Here is a 19,126-nt window from a genome sequence, read left to right on the forward strand (position 1 = left end):
CGTGACACTGCTTTCATATGGGACAGTTAAAGGTCCTTCGGTCGTACACCACCCGAAATACGCACGCACGCACGCACGCACGCACGCACGCACGCACGCACGCACGCACGCACGCACGGCTTTGGTGAATTTGTAGATAGCATCAAAATCAGTTTGACCACTAACCTTATTATATACTTCAGCTATTATTCACATTGTCACAATGTGATACGTTGTGAGCTTGTACATCTGCTATTTTGACATCTGAAAACCCTTGAAACATTTTCAAATCTCTTACAGTGATCCGTGGCACAACAAGACATTTTTTTCAGACGAGGGATCCGTGGCCAAAGACAAATCAATTTGTGGTGTCCTTGACATGATGAAAACGTTTGAGACCGTGCACCGCCTGCCTTATAATAGCTCTGTTCCCGCCCTCACCTGTGGCGAGGCTGTCGGGGGGCGGGAGTGCCCCACCAGCACAGAGCAGCACGCCGTCGGGATGTGGCGAGGCTGTCGGGGCGGAGTGCCCCACCAGCACAGAGCAGCACGCCGTCGGGTCGCCATGGTGGAGTCCGCAGCCAGGCAGGCGCCGCTGTCCCCAGGTGAACCTCACACGCACTTTGTATGATAATGAGCTCTGCTGCAGATTGACAACACCAGATGGCAGTGGTGGGATATAGTGGTGAGGGAGCGGGGGGAGAGAGAGAGAGAGACCCATAGATAGACTAGACACACAGCCAGACAGGGGTATTGGGAATGGGGAGGGGGGGGGGGGGGGGGGTAGAGGAATGGGGTTGAGTGGCTGGATGTCGTCGCTGCCATACATATGGTGTGTGTGTGTGTGTGTGTGTGTGTGTGTGTGTGTGTGTGTGTGTGTGTGTGTGTGTGTGTGTGTGTGTGTGTGTGTGTGTATGTGTATGTGTGTGTGTGTGTTCGATTTTGAGAAATCAAAAGTTGAGAAATCATCTTGTTTGTGTGCTAAAACGTGACTTTGAATTGCAATGTAAATTAATGATCCCAATTTTGATCAATTTCTAATCAACGGAGCAACTATTGATTGCTTACATCAACCCAAACCTCTACCAAAGTGTAATTTTGCTTTAAAGAAGAGGTAATCTCAAGGAACATTATTGCAATATACTCAGAGGCTTCATGTAATGATTGCTTGGAATCGCGTCACAGTCACACTGGCATCTGTCTTGGCATGCAATTATTAAAACTTGTTTTTCAAACCTGTGACAGCAAAACACCATGTGTTGCTATTTTTTTTTTTCTTCATCGTTTAGCCTACCTGAGCTGTTTGGGTGTGAAAATTCATTGGCACCACATGCAGCATTGCCTGTTATAGATTTTAATTTGTTAACAAACAAGTGGTGTGTGACTATTTCTATTTCAGCATTCTTCTTTGATTGGTGATCATAATAATTCCTATTCCCTTTAACCGTTATCGGTTCATTACAAATGAGGAAGAAAGAAAAGGTTTTATTTTGGGTGTCTGGGCATGTAATTCTTTTGGTGTTTTCAGCAACATGTGGTATAGATAGACACATTCGACATGTGGCATACTGTTACACTGTAGTTGCATAGCATACATTGACTGTACATAGACTGGAAATGTTTGGTTAATGTTTGGTTGCTAAACAATTCATCATTCTGTTGAATGCTACAGAACATTTGCTTGGATGAGAAATGAGAATAGTAGAATAGTATAGTATAAAGTAGTAGTATGAATGACTCACTGACACATTTCTGTGCGCTGTTTATAATCACTGCTCCCTCTTTTGTCTAGGTACTATCGACAGGTGTCACTCAACTCATAAGTGCACGGCACTCCTCGGCATCACCTTGCGTGTTCCAACAACACCGTAGCTCTCTGGATATACAAGCATGTGCATCGTTACACAAACATGCCTGTCATGATACCACCCTTTGTGAATCTAAGTGGAGCTCATCTCGCCACACCTTGGTGTTACTTTGCTTCATATTTGCAAAGATACACACATCATCTCATCTTGTCTGGCACAGGGCTGCTCGCTACGGGGCCTCTCCATCGAATGACACGCTCCAGAGATTAGCCAAGTCTGCCGCTGTTCCTGCTAACTGCTGCCCGTTACTCCCCTTCCTTCTCAAGGTCAGATCAGTGTTGAGCATCGGGCACCAGCACCACGGGCGAAAAGGGATGAACACAGCATGAAATGGTGTTTATCTGAGAGCAACTGTGCCCACTTGTTTATTAGGATGGGCAGAAGGCTGAGTAATTGCATAAAGGCTGTCGATGTTCGCTGAGAGCATTTTAATTAGCCGGTCTCTCGCGTGCTTTCACCCCCTCGACAACAAGCGCTCCCAGAGTGACAAAGCAATTTTGTGTCAATTAGAAAATGGGTGATCTCCTCCCCCAAATGGGGATGCTGAAGATGAGGCCACTGGTGCCTGGGGAGTCCACTTCCCTCATCTACTACCCTGAATAGGGTCGGCATTGGAACTGTTACGGGAGTACTGTACGTAGCATGGATTTACTTACTATGGTGAGGGTCCAGGAAGCAGAAGTCACTGAGTTGAGTTGCTTAAGTTGCTTCGCCAAATAACTAACCTCACCCTCCACCCACTCCACGGGTGGAGAGATGGGAGGAATCAACTCAATCAGTCTAACCTCACCCTCCACCCACTCCACGGGTGGAGAGATGGGAGGAATCACTAACTAACCTCACCCTCCACCCACTCCACGGGTGGAGAGATGGGAGGAATCAACTCAATAACTAACCTCACCCTCCACCCACTCCACGGGTGGAGAGATGGGAGGAATCAACTCAATAACTAACCTCACCCTCCACCCACTCCACGGGTGGAGCGATGGGAGGAATCAACTCAATCAGTCTGCCTGCTGATGTAAAGAGGCCATGACTGACTGCCTCTGGCTCCCCCTCTGTTTCTCTCAATCTGGCATTTCTATTCTAATGCTCTTTCTGGCACCCAGGCGATAGTGCGTGCACAGGGGGGAAAAGCAGCCTGCACACACACACACACACACACACAATAACACACTGGCACCATCTCTCTCAAAACTCTCTATCATGCAAAGGGATTCAAACTAATAAGTCAAGACACTTGCAGATGTCTTTGGCTGCCATGTGTGCACGACTGCGTGCGTGCCCACACTGGCTAGGGAAAGGTATACTAACAGATCTCCTTTGGGTGGTGCTGCCATCTAGTGGTAGATAAACCAACAGTCAAACAATACAAAAGATTATGAGCACACCATTATGCATGATGTTCCCATTGTTTATTGAAGATTAATAAACTGAGCATAAAACTGCAGGTCTAAGTGTATGTGGTGCACAATAACACAACTGTGTGAACATGGACATTGTGACATCAATCAACTTTCTGTTAGAGAAGAAAAAAAAGCTGGGGAAAAAAGCATTGCTTATTTCGGACCCTGGTCTTGGAATGACCTACAGACCAGACTCAAACTGGCTGCTGTGATTCCCCTAGTGAGCTTCAAAAGGATTGCCATGGGCACACTTCCCATGCACTGCTCCTGCTTTGACGTATAGCAAATGTCTGCTTGCTTTTTAGTCTACTAAGCAATGCTTAGTTTTTATTTATTAGTCCTTATTGGTCGCGTTACTAAACGTTCCCGTTCTCCCTTTGAGCTTCTTAGTAGTGGGTACTGTATTTATGAGCATTGTATGTCTGTCCTGTTTTTTTGTTGTGTATTGTTTTGTTACTGGCAGAGCTGTGTCACTTATTTTGCCTCTTGTCTTGGCCAGTTCACACTTGTAAAAGAGACTTCAGTCTCAATGTGGTTTTTACTGGTTAAATAAAGGTTAAATAAATAGGGTATGCATGATGTAACTATAAGGCATGGTAACTAAGACCACCTCAATTGTAAACTGTAGGCTTACACTTGTTATATGGATGTAATTCCACTAGATACAGTTTGACTGCATGTTTATTGACTTAAAGGGTTCATCTACACATTTCTTCACACGCTCAGTCAGACTAAGAACATGCAACATAAGAACATTATCTTTAGAGCCAGCATTCGGTAACATAAATCTGTGTTACATCATCACACCATAAACAACATAGTCCTATAAACATTAAATTATTCATGCCGCTACAATAGCGGGATCAAGCCCGCATGCACAGCACAGTCACAGCCAGATCCTCCAGTTTGTTTCGGGAAAGTAATTATGGCTGCAAGGCTTTCTTATCTCCTTAGCAGAGGCAGACTCGGGCATAAAATTTCCTTTTAAGTGATATCGCAAATCTCGGATTATTCTGTGAACAGAGCGGCTCTGTGAGAGGGGGAGTCACCGAGAGGAACGTGGGAGATGGAAATGGTTAGGAGGAATGACCTTGTCACCTCGCTCTGCATGGCACTGCACTGACTCACTCCATCGTCTCGCCTCGTCTTCTCTTCAACTTTCTAGCAGTGCCATCTTATTAGTATGAAGTCTTTCAGGTGCTGCAGAGACTAGCCGCGGTTTATTCAGCCCTCATAAACCCGGTTGAGCCCCTTGGCCTTGACCTTGGCCTGCTCCGTGTTTCTGTGGGCCCAGTTCCGGTCAGAGTGGCAGTCAGAGTGGGGCAGTGGCTCAGGGGTAGAGTGGCCGGATAGCAACCGCAAGGTTCAAACCCGGGCTCCCCCAGAGTTAGCGTCGAAGTGTCCTTGAGCAAGACTCTGAACCCCTAATTGCTCCCGATATGCTGGTTGGTGCCTTGCATGGTTTCCTCTGCCATGGGTGTATGAATGTGTGTGTGAATGGGTGAATGTAATGCGCAATTTATGTAAAGCGCCTTGGATAAAGGAGCTATATAAATGCATCATTGACCATTTACTGCGACTGTTCCCACTCTACTGAGGCCTGATAGCACGGCCCGCTGCCTCATCAACACTGGGTTGAGGTCAGAGACAAAGGCTAAGTAGAATCTAGCAGCATTAAAAAGGTAGCTGCGTTGAAGGAGCTGCAGGGGTTCTAACTAACTCACTGTCCGCCTCCTCTTCTGTCTGTACGTTTGTCTCTTCTTAGGAGTGATCAACCTTGCATCTGCTCTTTGACACCGTCTTGCATCTGCTCTTTGACACCGTCTTGTCTGCTTTTTTATACATGCATCATTTCTCCCCGTCACACATTATTGCGTGTGCTCCAGTTTGCTCAAATGCATAGTATACACACTCAGCAGAAATCCTAAGACACAGCATTATCCTGAGTGTTATATTCTCACAGTTAAATGCACACTTATATGCAGTAAAAAGCATCATATACTTGTGTAAGTACTTTTTTATATGTGATGTATGCCAGGCTTTTTTGTTATTGCTTAATGTCGCTTAAATCGCTCTGGATTAAGAGCGTCTGCTAAATGCCTAAATTGTAAATTGTTATATGTGCAAACTAGAATATGTGCAGGGGTTTTGTCTCGAAACAAAAGGAGCATAATTCATGCTATGTTGTGAGCAAAAAGGGTGTATGTGTGTGTGAGGGGGGGGGGGGGTTGTCCTCATTGCAGGGGTGATATTTGGCCCTCCAGAATCCCTTTTGCGCTGCTCAATAACCTTGAGTGCTGGATGGACAAAGAGGGAAGTCCCTGTGGTGTGCTCGCTCGGCCAACTCCATCACCTTCCGCATAGCTCGCAGGGTCTGGGAGGAGCTATTCCTGTGCCAGGAGGTGGCGGCCCCGGTCAGGACGCTCTGATGGTGGCACAGTAATGTATTTCTGAGCCTTCTCTGACTGAGACCTTGATATTCCACAGCTGAGGTGATACAGGCGTAGTCTATAGATCGTCACAGTCACAGCGACGACAGTCCCAGGAAATAATTCCCCACGCATTTTTCCCATAGACATTTCAAAAAGTATGTATTTAAAGATCTGTAAACATCGAACAAAGGAAATATTTCCTGGGCCTGTCGTCGTCGTCATGAAAGGGGCGGGACTGCGACACGCTATTAGTCTTGTGCAATGTGCATTACTTTTGTATATACCATTAAGATTTACCAAGGTACTTGAAAATGTCCTTGTGATGTCTCCATTGATCATGGGGGGGTGATCCCATGATAGACCATACATGGGCAACTGGCGGCCGGGGGCCCCACCTTCACTTAATGCAGCACACAGGTTAATATCGGAATACTGATATACAGTATTATTGATTCCAGTAAACATGACCCGCTTAAATTACTTCAGTCTATATTAGTATAGTTTAATGACTAGTATTACAATTGTGTTGTGTTTTTGTGTAAAATGTATTTAAGTTCATACATTTAACTTGACTCTTCGGATTCCAATTTAAAAAAAATCACTCCAGTGTGAAGTGAGGGGCACTGATATATTATTAGGTGATGTAAAACAAACGGTGCCAACACAAACATTAAACGCCATTAACAATAAAGAGACAATATGACGTAATGAGGTACATTATGACATAAATCTTCCCTTCATTGTCAATGGCGTTTACAAAACAAACATTAAACTAAAGACAAACATTAAACCTGTGTATAGGAGGGGCTGGCGTCCCTCAATAATTCAGGATTCCAATTCAAGATAGATTTTTTTCTACTTTTGTGTGACATACTAGAATGATGAAGTTGGGCATTCATTAAAGGACCACTTCACCACTTTTCAACCTATGTTCATATAATTGGTCCTCACTAATAATCATGATAATAATAATGCTACCATTTTGTTCTACTCCGACTGTGTCTCATAGGAGGGCTGTGGGCAGTTCAGAAACCCGTCCACCAGTGACATCATCGATGGTGAATCCAAGCTAATAGAAACTGCAGGCTAGTCCTGAAAAGTTGCAATGCAAAAATGGAAGCCATCGTTCTCACGATAATAGAAATCGAAACATTTTTGTAAATTAAACTTGTTAAAAAAATAATCTGCCTAACGATGATGTCACTGGTGGACAGGTTTCTAAACTGCCCACAGCCCTCCTATGATACACAGACTGAGTAGAAAAAAATTGTGCCATTTTATCATGATTATTAGTGAGGACATATTATATGAAGATAGGTTGAAAAGTGGTGAAGTGGTCCTTTAATGTTGTCCTGATACCACTGCGGCACCGCCTGCTGGTAGGCCCTCTCAGCGTTATTTGTGATTTGTTATTTGTGATCAGGCCCACCAACACCGTGTTGTCACTGCAGACTTGACGATGATGTTGGAGCTATTTCTGGCCACACAGTCATGGAAGAGGACTCGGCACGCAACCCTGGGGGTCTCTGGTGTTGAGGGTGAGGGTGGTAGAGGAGTGACTGCTTCTCCTGAAAGTATTCCTTTCCGTGTGTGGCAGAGAGAGATAGACAGAGACAGTATGTGAACGTAAAGCCATGATTTACACCATCAGGCGACGGAGTATAAATTAAGCATAATGCGCCCGATGATCAGTCAAGACCAACGAGGCAGGACGGAACTCCATACCTGTCTCCCAGATTTATGACAAGGGGAGCGGAGGCGCTTTGCTCTGTGATAAACTGCGGCATATGTGCATTCAAATTCATGCTGGCCGACTCTCTTCAACAAAACAGAAATTAACATCAGAAGCAACATTTCCTGTGTAATAACTTTTGACAGTCAGGCTAAAGAGTAGGTGAACTGATGCAGGATCTATGCACAGCAAATACAATGGGCCTCATCACAGCCAACATTACACTCTCAGAGTAATACAATGGGCCTCATCACAGCCAACATTACACTCTCAGAGTAATACAATGGGCATCATCACAGCCAACATTACACTCTCAGAGTAATACAATGGGCTTCATCACAGCCAGCATTACACTCTCAGAGTAATACAATGGGCCTCATCACAGCCAACATTACACTCTCAGAGTAATACAATGGGCCTCATCACAGCCAACATTACACTCTCAGAGTAATACAATGGGCCTCATCACAGCCAACATTACACTCTCAGGGTAATACAATGGGCATCATCACAGCCAACATCACACTCTCAGAGTAATACAATGGGCCTCATCACAGCCAACATTACACTCTCAGAGTAATACAATGGGCCTCATCACAGCTAACATTACACTCTCAGAGTAATACACTGGGCATCATCACAGCCAACATTACACTCTCAGAGTAATACAATGGGCCTCCCTCATCACAGCCAACATTACACTCTCAGAGTAATACAATGGGCCTCATCACAGCTAACATTACACTCTCAGAGTAATACACTGGGCATCATCACAGCCAACATTACACTCTCAGAGTAATACAATGGGCCTCCCTCATCACAGCCAACATTACACTCTCAGAGTAATACAATGGGCCTCATCACAGCTAACATTACACTCTCAGAGTAATACACTGGGCATCATCACAGCCAACATTACACTCTCAGAGTAATACAATGGGCCTCCCTCATCACAGCCAACATTACACTCTCAGAGTAATACAATGGGCCTCATCACAGCCAACATTACACTCTCAGAGTAATAGAAAATGAAGAGTAAGAGAGCATTGTACTGTTTGTATGAGGTGGCTATGCCAGGTGTGGGACCACAATTGCAGCAATGAATAAGCAAAAAGTAGCTACAATGCTGCTTCACTCTGTCGGTTTTCTTTCACTCATGTAGTGTAGGCTATCTCACCTGTGTCTGTGCTTACAAATGTAGGTAAGTGTGTGTGCATGTGCGTGTGTGCGCGTGCGTGCGTGCGTGCGTGCGTGTGTGTGTGTGTACAGTGTGTGTGTGCGAGTATGAGGTATGAGAGAGTATGAGGTATGAGAGAGAGAGAGAGAATGGGTATGGTAAAACCAGCTGGATTCTGACCCACTTTTGGCTGTTTTTGTGTAACTTTCTCTTCCCATGAAGTACTACCAGCCCCTCTCTTTCTCCCTCTGCCAATATTTACCTGGGAAACAGTGTGATATGAATCAATTCCGACAAGGAGTACCTCAGCCTTGATAACAGCCACAGGGATGCCAAAAGCCACAGTGATGGAGATAAAGTTTCTCTCAAAGCCCCATATCTGTCCGGACAACTTAATTACTGGGGTGTTTATGGTTATTAATAATTCCAGTGTCTAATTATTATAGTTATTATTCACTTTCACTACAATATAAGTTAATCAAATGTTCAATGTTAGTCAGTCATTTCAGATGAGGAGCGATTAACGCTCCTAGTAATTCATTTTCAATGAGACCTGCTTTTTTCCCAAGCGTCTAACACACACAGACCCAAACCAAAAATAGCAGAAGCAGAACTAAACTATGTACTTTTTGTGTGTGTGTGTGTGTGTGTGTGTGTGTGTGTGTGTGTGTGTGTGTGTGTGTGTGTGTGTGTGTGTGTGTGTGTGTGTGTGTGTGCGTGCATGCGTGCGTGCGTGCGTGTGTCCTAAGGTGTCTCGGTTGCATTGGGTCCCTCAAAACTGATGTGTGCTCCAAATGTATCAACCTTGGCATCACTTTTGATCAGACCATGCAACTCGACACGGCCATCAATTCGGTGACCCGTATACGTTTTTTCCCACCTCAGGAACATTGCTAAGCTCCGGTCGATTGTCTCACACCTCGAGTTAGAAATGATTATTCAGGCTTTTGTCTCCTCACGGCTGGTCTATAACAATTCACTTTTCTCCTGCCTCAGTAAAGCATCCACGCTGTTAACAAGGTCCAGCAGGTGTCACATCACTCCAGCCCTGGTCTCCTTGTACTGGCTTCCTGTTACTTTCAGGGTCTAGTTCAAGGTCCTGGTGCTCACATATACAGGAGGAATACCAGTCCCAGACGACTCGCCCCTTTACCAACTCTCCCCTGCGAAATGTGTTAATGTAATTAACAGTTAATTTAGTATTTCCCTCCCTCTCTGAAATTTGAAATGATCTTGTATACAGATTTATTTGATTGTATAGTAGTCGACCTCTATACTCTGTAAAATTAAGAAAGAATAACATGAGACAGAGACAGTGACTGCTTAATTAAGTTAATTTAGGACCTTCTAGCAGTTAATTTCGTTTTATTAAACACATTTCTTCCATGTTTTGTAATGGCATCATCATGCTATTATGCCCGTGGAAATACAGACTAGTGAACTGAACAATGATACATTTATATGATAATACCTTTTATATAATCACCAACATGAATTATGTTTGTTATTTACAGCTAGGTAGAGTAGTGGGGCGAGATGGAAAAGGGGCGACCGTACCCGTTACCTACAGGAGCTCTGCATGGTCAAGCTGCTTCAAGCACCTGCTGACCTGCTCCAACGTTACATGCCCATAAGTGGGAGCACAAGTCAGCTGACCAGGGTCTACTCATTATGACAGAGCCTTCCGTCTGTATGTCCAGACCATCTAAAAACACTACTGGACTCACTGCCAAAGAAAACAACTGACAGATTACAACTTGTCCAAAATGCGGCAGCCAGAGTTTTAACTAAAAATAAGATGAGAGAGCATATTACTCCAGTTTTAGCTCTCAATGGTCTCGCACCGTCCTACCTACATGACTGCCGGCCTAAATATGTCCCAAACCGCTCCCTCAGGTCTTCCACTGCTGGCCTGCTCGCTGTGCCTAAAGAAATGGCAACCTTCGACATATTTTATCCTCCGTGCAATGTGACTACCTTCTTGTTTTCGGAGAGTAATTGTAATTCTGTGTCGTTTTAAAATGATTTTAATGCTTCATGCTGATATATTTTATTCACAAATGTAAAGCACTTTGTAAGCCCTATCTGTACGAGTGCTATATAAAATATGTATCATGTCATATCATGCTGATAGAAACAAACCTTTTGTAATATCATATGAATTATATTGAGTTAGTTAGTTAATTAATTACATTAATTAAATTAGTTTATTCATTTACCATTGTAATACAACAAAAACATTCACTGCCCTGAGACGGGTGTTCCCAAACACAGACCAGCACATCAAAGGATCTGTAATGAAGAGTGTTCTGCTTAATGCAGTGTATAGTTACAGTTGAATTAAAAGGGCTCACACACACACACACACACACACACACACACACACACACACACACACACACACACACACACACACACACACACACACACACACACACACACACACACACACACACACACACACACACACACACACACACACACACACACACACACCCCCCCCCCCCCCCCCCCCCCCAGTGGTCTGTGCTTGATCCACTCTTTGTTTCCCTCTACACCAAATAGCCAAAGGTTTGCCTATTTCAGTGAAATGCTATAGCCTCTATGACATGCCATACCCAGAATAAGGGCCCTAGGTAATACCAACCTTTTGCTGCTTGTGTGGGTAAGTGTAAGTGACAATTGATTGATGCTGCTGGAATCTGACTTTGTTTTTAGAGAAACACCTGACAGCGGGTGGGGAATTGCAGCCTCAACGGGGCACAAGCCAGTGTCACACTTGTGCCGGTCCCAAGCCCGGGTAAGGACAGGGTGAGATGGAGGCAGATGATTCACTGTGGCGACCCCTAAAGGGAAAAGCCGAAAGGAAAAGAAGAGACCTGACAGTGGGGGGGGGGATGGGGCATCGATACTGGTCAGGTATTCCAGAGGTTATGTGCCATTTCCTCTACTTTCCTACTCTAAGTTTGGACTGAGGTTTAACTTTTAGCCACTAACTTTTAGCAATGTAGCCTGAAAGTACCCAAGCTTTTAAAGGCATAAAGGGGCGGATTCATTCAAACAAGCGCTAGAAATCTGACGCCGGCTCCCTATTGGTTCTCCAACCTATGTGCCTACTGGCAATGCAGCCTCCATGTCAGCTTGCATCTGGACCTTGTGCCGGGGCCCCTGTGTAGTCCACACACCTCCCTGTGTAGTCCACACACCTAGCCACTCATGGACCTTGTGCCGGGGCCCCTGTGTAGTCCACTCCACACACCTTAGCCTGGCGCAGCCAGACTCATAGCGAGGGTTCACTGATGTTTCCTCCCCGGGAAGAATCTTCAGTGAATCCCCGCTATGAGGCTGGCCAAGCCAGGCTACACACACCTAGCTACTCATGAACAGCTTGGATGGGCAGCGTAGTGCCATTAGTCTCGGTCTCTTCCCTTGTGGCACTGGCTGTGACAACAGAGTCCGGATCACAATCTGGTTAATTTACCATTAACATTTATTAGGAAATTGCCTTGGTGATGTTAGTGCAGCATTACATACACGGTACAACAACAAGCACTTCCACATAGTGTGTTAGACTCAGAAAGTATACTATTTACATTTACAACTACACAGGCAACAGTGTACTACTTCCAGACTGGATAAGTGCCAAGTGTTTGAAAAGCAGTGAGGGAACAATACTGTATCTACAGTAAATGATAACTGGAGAATACTATTACTGAAACGTGATGTCTCTCTGCCGTGACATGAGCAGACCTGATTGAATGGGAAACACATCCAAGTGTACCAAACTGAAACTCATGTGAGCAGCCAGTGGCCGACATGTTGTATGTTCAGTGTGAAATTCTAGAGAGTGCGCCTTGGTCTGATTATGTGCCAAGTAGTTGTCACTCAGGCTTCCATAAATAAGGCTACAACCTTCCTTTTGCCAGATTGAATGTTGCATCTCAGAAAACAAAATACATAATCCCAAATCAACGGGTATGCCATCTATCCATGGCTTAACAACACAATTGAATATCATAACACATTGGTGTAAATCCAGAGATCTCAAAACACCTCAAGGTAAACATTTTATGTACCCTTTATTGATTTAGGATTTTGCGTGAGATCATTAATGACCGACTCCTGACATCCACAAGAATAATCTGCCAATGCCTGATTCATACAATGCAACGGTGTCGTTTGTCTTTACAACGGCTGATCTACAAGTCCACAACGATTCGCAGCGACACTGTTAGTATATATAAACTAAACATAAGCCCGCCAAGAACCCACCCGGAGGACGTGTCCCAGCTGTGCACTAAAGATGCCCACTCTATCAGCGCTCACTCAGCAGACAGCACCGGGAATGGGAGAGGGCTCCTCAATGCCAAATGGAGAGGAGAGGAGCACCCTGATGATTGGCTCTATTAAAAGCTTTCAGGTCCCGTGCCACAGGCTGGTTGATTGATCTCTTCTGACGTGTCCTTTTACCCTCTGTCACATTAATAAAATAACGTGTCTCCTGAGAGACTGACAGGCCGAGAGAGAGAGAGAGAGAGAGAGAGAGAGAGAGGGAGGGAGAGAGATTATAAAATGGGGGGAGAATTAAAAAGAGAAAGTGAGACAGAGAGAAAATAGTGGAGACAGAGAGAGAGAGACACAGAGAGAGAGAGAGAGAGAGAGAGAGAGAGAGAGAAGGAAAGGCGGAGGGAGACAGAGGGGTATAGAGAGGGAGAAGGACAGCATAAGAAAGATTCAGGGAGAGAGATAAAGTTGGATGAGAGAGAAAAAGGGGGGAGATTGAGGGACTGTGCATGAGCAAAAAGATAGAAGCATAAAGAAAGAGACATGAAAGAGACATGAAGACAGAGACAGCTTGAGTACCAGTCACTAATGGCAGTGACTGGACACTTTCATTGCTCGTTGTTCCAGCAAGATGGCCTTAGTCGTTACATTCATCATATCAGCAAGGCCCATTACACTGACACGATTCTGTTGTTCCTGGACAAAATCCCCCCTTTACAAGCTTTATCCATTTCCAACTGGTATATTGCACTCTGCTCTGGAGTCTCACTCTCAAGTGAAGCTCACGTCATAATGGTAACTGAGATTGGCACTGCTAGAGGCATCCCTTCTGGCTATTTTACAGTGGGTATAATGTCAGCTGTGCTTTCGGTTTACACACCCTCTTTGCAAAGCAGCAGAGGCTCCCTGCGGAGACATGCGACAAATCATGTGGTGATAACGCTGAACAAAAAACAAAACAAAAAAAAGCTAGACAAATCCAGGCTACTTTTGCACTGCAGAAGCAACCTTGGCCATGCAGAAAGTATAAGGAACAACAAATTGCTTAGTTAGAATAGAAATTCCAAGAAAATACAATGGACTGCAGTAGCAAACGTCTCTGTCTTTTCAGCAGTGTCCTTGTTGTGTAAGTTAATATGCTGAGAAATACTGAGAGGACTTCATTGTGGAAATGGCACATCAGTTGACCTCTGCCATATAGCCTTAAACTAAAGATACTGAGAGGACTTCATTGTGGAAATGGCACACCAGTTGACCTCTGCCATATAGCCTTAAACTAAAGATACTGAGAGGACTTCATTGTGGAAATGGCACATCAGTTGACCTCTGCCATATAGCCTTAAACTAAAGATAGTGAGAGGACTTCATTGTGGAAATGGCACATCAGTTGACCTCTGACCTCTGCCATATAGCCTTAAACTAAAGATAGTGAGAGAGCAGAGATTTCACACCCTGCTGACAGAAACACTAAAAAAGCAAGGTGCCATAATTGTGATGTAACTACAGCAGACATCTTCTATGGCGGGAGCATGTCTATGTTCCCTCAGCCCTATATTCCACACATGCTTTAGGCGTTACATTTTGCTGCTGGGGCCCAAACCTCGGCATCCACATGCTGACACACAGTGTACCACCATGTTGACGATGGAATGTGCAACATGTCGACCATGTGGAAAGTAATCATGTGCAATTCTGAAATCGATTCTAACCGATTCCCCAGCCTACCAGTAAGATGCCTGGGGGGGGCGAGAAGCGACCTCGCCCTAAAACGATGTCACGAGACCTGGGCACGAGATATGGGCCCCATATATGGGGCTTTCCCCATGTATGGGGTTTTTGAATGATACACTGAGTGACTTACGGGAAATGCATGATTCCATAGTTAACTGTGACCTTTGCAGCAACCACAGTGGTTATCATGAGATTGTCATTCTGACATTGGCATTCCCATATATGGGCTTAATATTGATCACAGTCAAGGATCTCCATATATGGGCATAACAGGGATTGCTAGTCTCTGACGGAAGCGCCTCTGGCGTTCCCTGGCCAGACGACGCTGGTGTCGGGACAAACAAAGTTTCATAGTTAACCGCCATGGCCCTAAAGGGCGAGGTCGCGTGCACTGGCCATATATGGAGAGTATCTTGAGTGTACAGGGTGTGATGAGGTCAGATGAAGATATGCCAGGAGCGCAGGGCTGTGGACAAGGCCTTGCAGCGAAGTCACAAGAGACTGGAATGTGTGTGTGTGTGTGTGTGTGTGTGTGTGTGTGTGTGTGTGTGTGTGTGTGTGTGTTTCTCTGTGTGGACAATCCGAGTAAGATGATACCCATATATGGAGACGCCTGGATCATCACCTAGATCTCCATATATGGGCTGTTCAATACCTTTACAATCTGACCTCACTGATTCCATATGGGTATATCTGACATGGTGTGACATCATAATAATGACTCACTGGCCAAAATCTCTACATCTGACCTCACAGTTCCATATATAGATATAGCTGAAAGCTGTCATGACATCACCAGCTCACCAGAATGTTATAAAACAAAATAGAATCACAAACAAATTCTTCTTCAAGTTGTGTGACTTTGAGAAAATCACAAGATAAGGACCTTTTCCATTGTGCATTTTTGCCATGGCAGAAAAGTGGAAGAACAGCACTGAACCTCAGTGCCCCAGCACTACGTCGTACTGCGGGGGAAGATCCGCGTGTGCACGCATCCGCCTGGGTGACGTCAGACTGCTGGGCAGGTGAGTGATGGGGAAAGTGACGGGGTGAGTGATGGGGAGAGTGACGTGGAGAGTGACGGGGTGAGTGACGGGGAGAGTGACGGGGAGAGAGTGACGTGTGACGTGACGGGGAAAGTGGGTTAGGTCGGTGTCAAAAACGCAAGGTTTCATAGTTATCTGTGACCTCCGGTCGCAATCAATATGCAGGACATCACCAAGGGCTGCTTCTGTCAGCGTACGGCACCCATCTAGTCCGAGCACTGCATGGCTAAAGGAACATATGCGCTTCACTAATCCTCTCTCAGGAGAAGGAAATGTACATGGTAGACCTACTCATGTGAGTGATATGGAGCTAAAGCGTTTACATAGCCAATTAACAATATAAGCATTTTCACCTGCTTTTATCCAGATTGACTTTAACAAACATTGACTTTGAGTTTAAAAAAAACAAGTAGACCTAAGCCAGTACAGTAGCCAAACTAGCCATGTTGAACATTTGCAAAAACAACAATTAGGATTTTATGTTTGAGGAATCACACAGTCATATAGATCAAATGTCATAATAATAATAGCATTGTAAACATACAGAGAATTTGTAATAATGTCACATGAAGATTCAAAGAAGAATGAGTAGTGTGACATGGTCGTTTTATGTTCAATGTTCCAATAGTTAAATGTTTTCCAGTACGGTTTCTCAGAAACATCACAAATTAACAACAATTATGGAATAGGATACAGTTCCTTAACATTAGGGAATTAGGCTCAGCAATTGTATTTATTTCTCTTTGATTGGTCGAGAAAGGCTACCACATGATACAGTCCAGGACAGTTTCTGGGTGAATCCAGCAAAACTACTGTATACCAATGCAAGAGGCAAATTTGATGAGCCAATTTATTATAGCAGGGGTTTCAACTGATTTTGATGGATACAGCCACATTCCAATGCATCAACTATTTAAGTATTTTTCCCTGGACCAAACGGGACTCCAAAGGCCTCTCTCAAATTATTATTCCTTATAGACCTACCAGTGCCACGGGTCAGACAAGGTCAGAGAGAGAAAGAGAGAGAGAGAGACAGAGAGAAATCAGTCATGAACCAATATAGCCACCCTGTCACAACAACTCACAACAAACCTCAGCAACCACGCGCACGCACGCACAACACTATTCCCTGTTACAACTCACATACCTTCAACGGCAAATACCTTCAACACAACATACAAACTGTAGATTCACATCAGCATTCAATTTCAGAGCCAGAAAGAGTTACTGAACCGAACATGTTTCTTCGCCATCCAGTCATTGGGTCCCAAAAATGACAATGAAAATAGTACACCAGCTTGAATCACACAGCATGCAACACAAGCAGCAGCAGCAAAGTTCCTACCTTGAGCCGTCTTATACTTGACTGTCAAACTTTGGAACGAGTTCATGATGAGCCCTCCAGCGGCGTCTCCAGTCCTCTGGATCTGGCCAGTACTTGTCTTTCCTCCCAGTATCAATAGCACCGACCAGCCTCATTCTCCTGGCTGCCATCTTCTCGCTCAGCCTTAGATGTTTAGTACTGCATTCTGGTGTAGTGCACTGGTCAGGGATTTAGGGCAGGCTCTAGGGTCCAGCATTCACACACAGCATGTCACAGGAGAACGGACTCACCTGGCTCGGCCGCTCGTGTACCTGTGGAGCAGGTTGAGAGAGACACCATAACCCATAAGCTTTGAGTATAAGTAAGTAAGTAATAAAGAAAGAAAGAAAGAAAGAAAGAAAGAAAGAAAGAAAGAAAGAAAGAAAGAAAGAAAGAAAGAAAGAAAGAAAGAAGATAAAGATAAAGAAAACTTTATTGTCCATTAAATTTACATAAAATGGAAATTCAACAATAAAACATTACAAAAGTACACAGGTATATTAAAATATTATATAAAATGCATTCACATTAACACAGCAACAGTGATCATGAACAGTGGGGATTAGGTGAACTATTTAAACATTTTCTTATTTAAAATGTCCACAGCAGTTGGCACAAACGAAGTTTTGTAACCCTTCTTTTTAGCTAATTTTGCCCTAAGCCTCCTGCCCGATGGCAACAAGTCAAATTCAGAGTGAAGAGGGTGGGTAGAATCATTGTAAATCTGAATTGCTTTTTTGGTTATGGAGCGGTTGTATATGTCCTGAAGTTGCAATTGTTTGTCTCCAATGATCTTACTTGCCTGGTTGACTACCTGGGTGAGCTTGTTTTTATCTCGAACTGAGAGATTCCCAAACCAGGACACGATGTTAAAATCACTCACTTTCAGTGATAGCTCCTTTCGGAACCCTACGTTAAAGTTTCTGACATTTTGATGACTTTATGTAGGGTTCCTTCTCACCGGATTCAAGCGACATGGGATGCCATCTGATTTCCCCTGACTTAGCCCTGTGCTGCGGTGTGGGTGTCACGCTGACATATTCCAAACGAAGCATATGAACGCTATAGGAGACAACGAACCATCTGACCCCCCCCGCGAACGGCTCAGAAGCCGTTAAGTATTTTTAATGTTTGTACGACCGTTTTGCCAGCTCTGAAATTCTCTCTTCGGTCCCTCCTTGTTGACATCTCGGTTGGCTAGCTGCGCCTACGAGGCGCGTAGGGAGGCGCTGCTAGCCAACCGAGATGCCGAGAGGCGGTACAATGGGATGTCAACAAGAGAGAATTTCAGAGCTGGCAAAACGGTCGTACAAACATTAAAAATACTTAACGGCTTCTGAGCCGTTCGCGGGGGGGGTCAGATGGTTCGTTGTCTCCTATAGCGTGCATATGCTTCGTTTGGAATATGTCAGCGTGACACCCACACCGCAGCACAGGGCTAAGTCAGGGGAAATCAGATGGCATCCCATGTCGCTTGACGCCGGTGAGACCGGACCCTACGTGGTAGGTCCAAAGGAGCTCAACCCGGGGGGTCCGGAGACGGGCTATTTCAGTGAGTGATCTAGACCTAGAGTTGCAAATTGCGGCTAATCTAGACCATGGTCAGGGTGTGTTTACTGGCATTAAAACTTCTCAGTTTCCTGAGAAGATAAAGCCGCTGCCTTGCCTTTTTGTCTGAAAAGGTGAGTTTATTTGTCTATGGTTGTTCCCAGATATTTAAAGTCACTGACCTGCTCCACTTTGATCCTCCCCACTCATAGTAACAGGCCTAAAGAAAGAAAGAAAGCTGATGGGCCTGCCCTACCCCAAACAAAACATTATCTCAGTAGCCTATATTTATTCTATAAATGTTCAAGTTCAAGCACCTTTATGTTTGTTCATTTCACCTACCCTCCACACACAGACACACGACCACACCCCTTGTCTAACTCACCTGCAGAATAATAACAAATCGAGCAAGCCGTTTGTTATGATGGATGAAGATGAATTAACATTCTCTTTCAAACTGTCACACACTTGAGTTGTTGTGAGTCTTGTGACTGAGCAGTTTTCTCTTCCCAACAACCAAGACTACTCCACTCAACTTCTTCCATGAGGTGTAAAGTTAC

General features: G+C 44.6%; 1 long non-coding RNA gene across 1 annotated transcript in view; it reads right to left on the reverse strand.

Annotated features, from left to right (window-relative positions):
• Positions 1 to 19,073, reverse strand: part of LOC306941472 — a 148,412-nt gene extending 129,339 nt beyond the window's left edge. The window contains exons 1-2 of the long non-coding RNA XR_013792161.1: positions 18,952 to 19,073; positions 17,001 to 17,290 (exon numbers count right to left, since the gene is read on the reverse strand). This is a non-coding gene — a long non-coding RNA (uncharacterized lncRNA). The remainder of the gene's footprint in view (positions 1 to 17,000; positions 17,291 to 18,951) is intronic.
• Between the last annotated feature and the right edge of the window lie 53 nt (positions 19,074 to 19,126).

Source organism: Electrona antarctica, assembly GCF_951216825.1.
Source record: "Electrona antarctica genome assembly, chromosome: 17".
Taxonomy (NCBI): domain Eukaryota; kingdom Metazoa; phylum Chordata; class Actinopteri; order Myctophiformes; family Myctophidae; genus Electrona; species Electrona antarctica.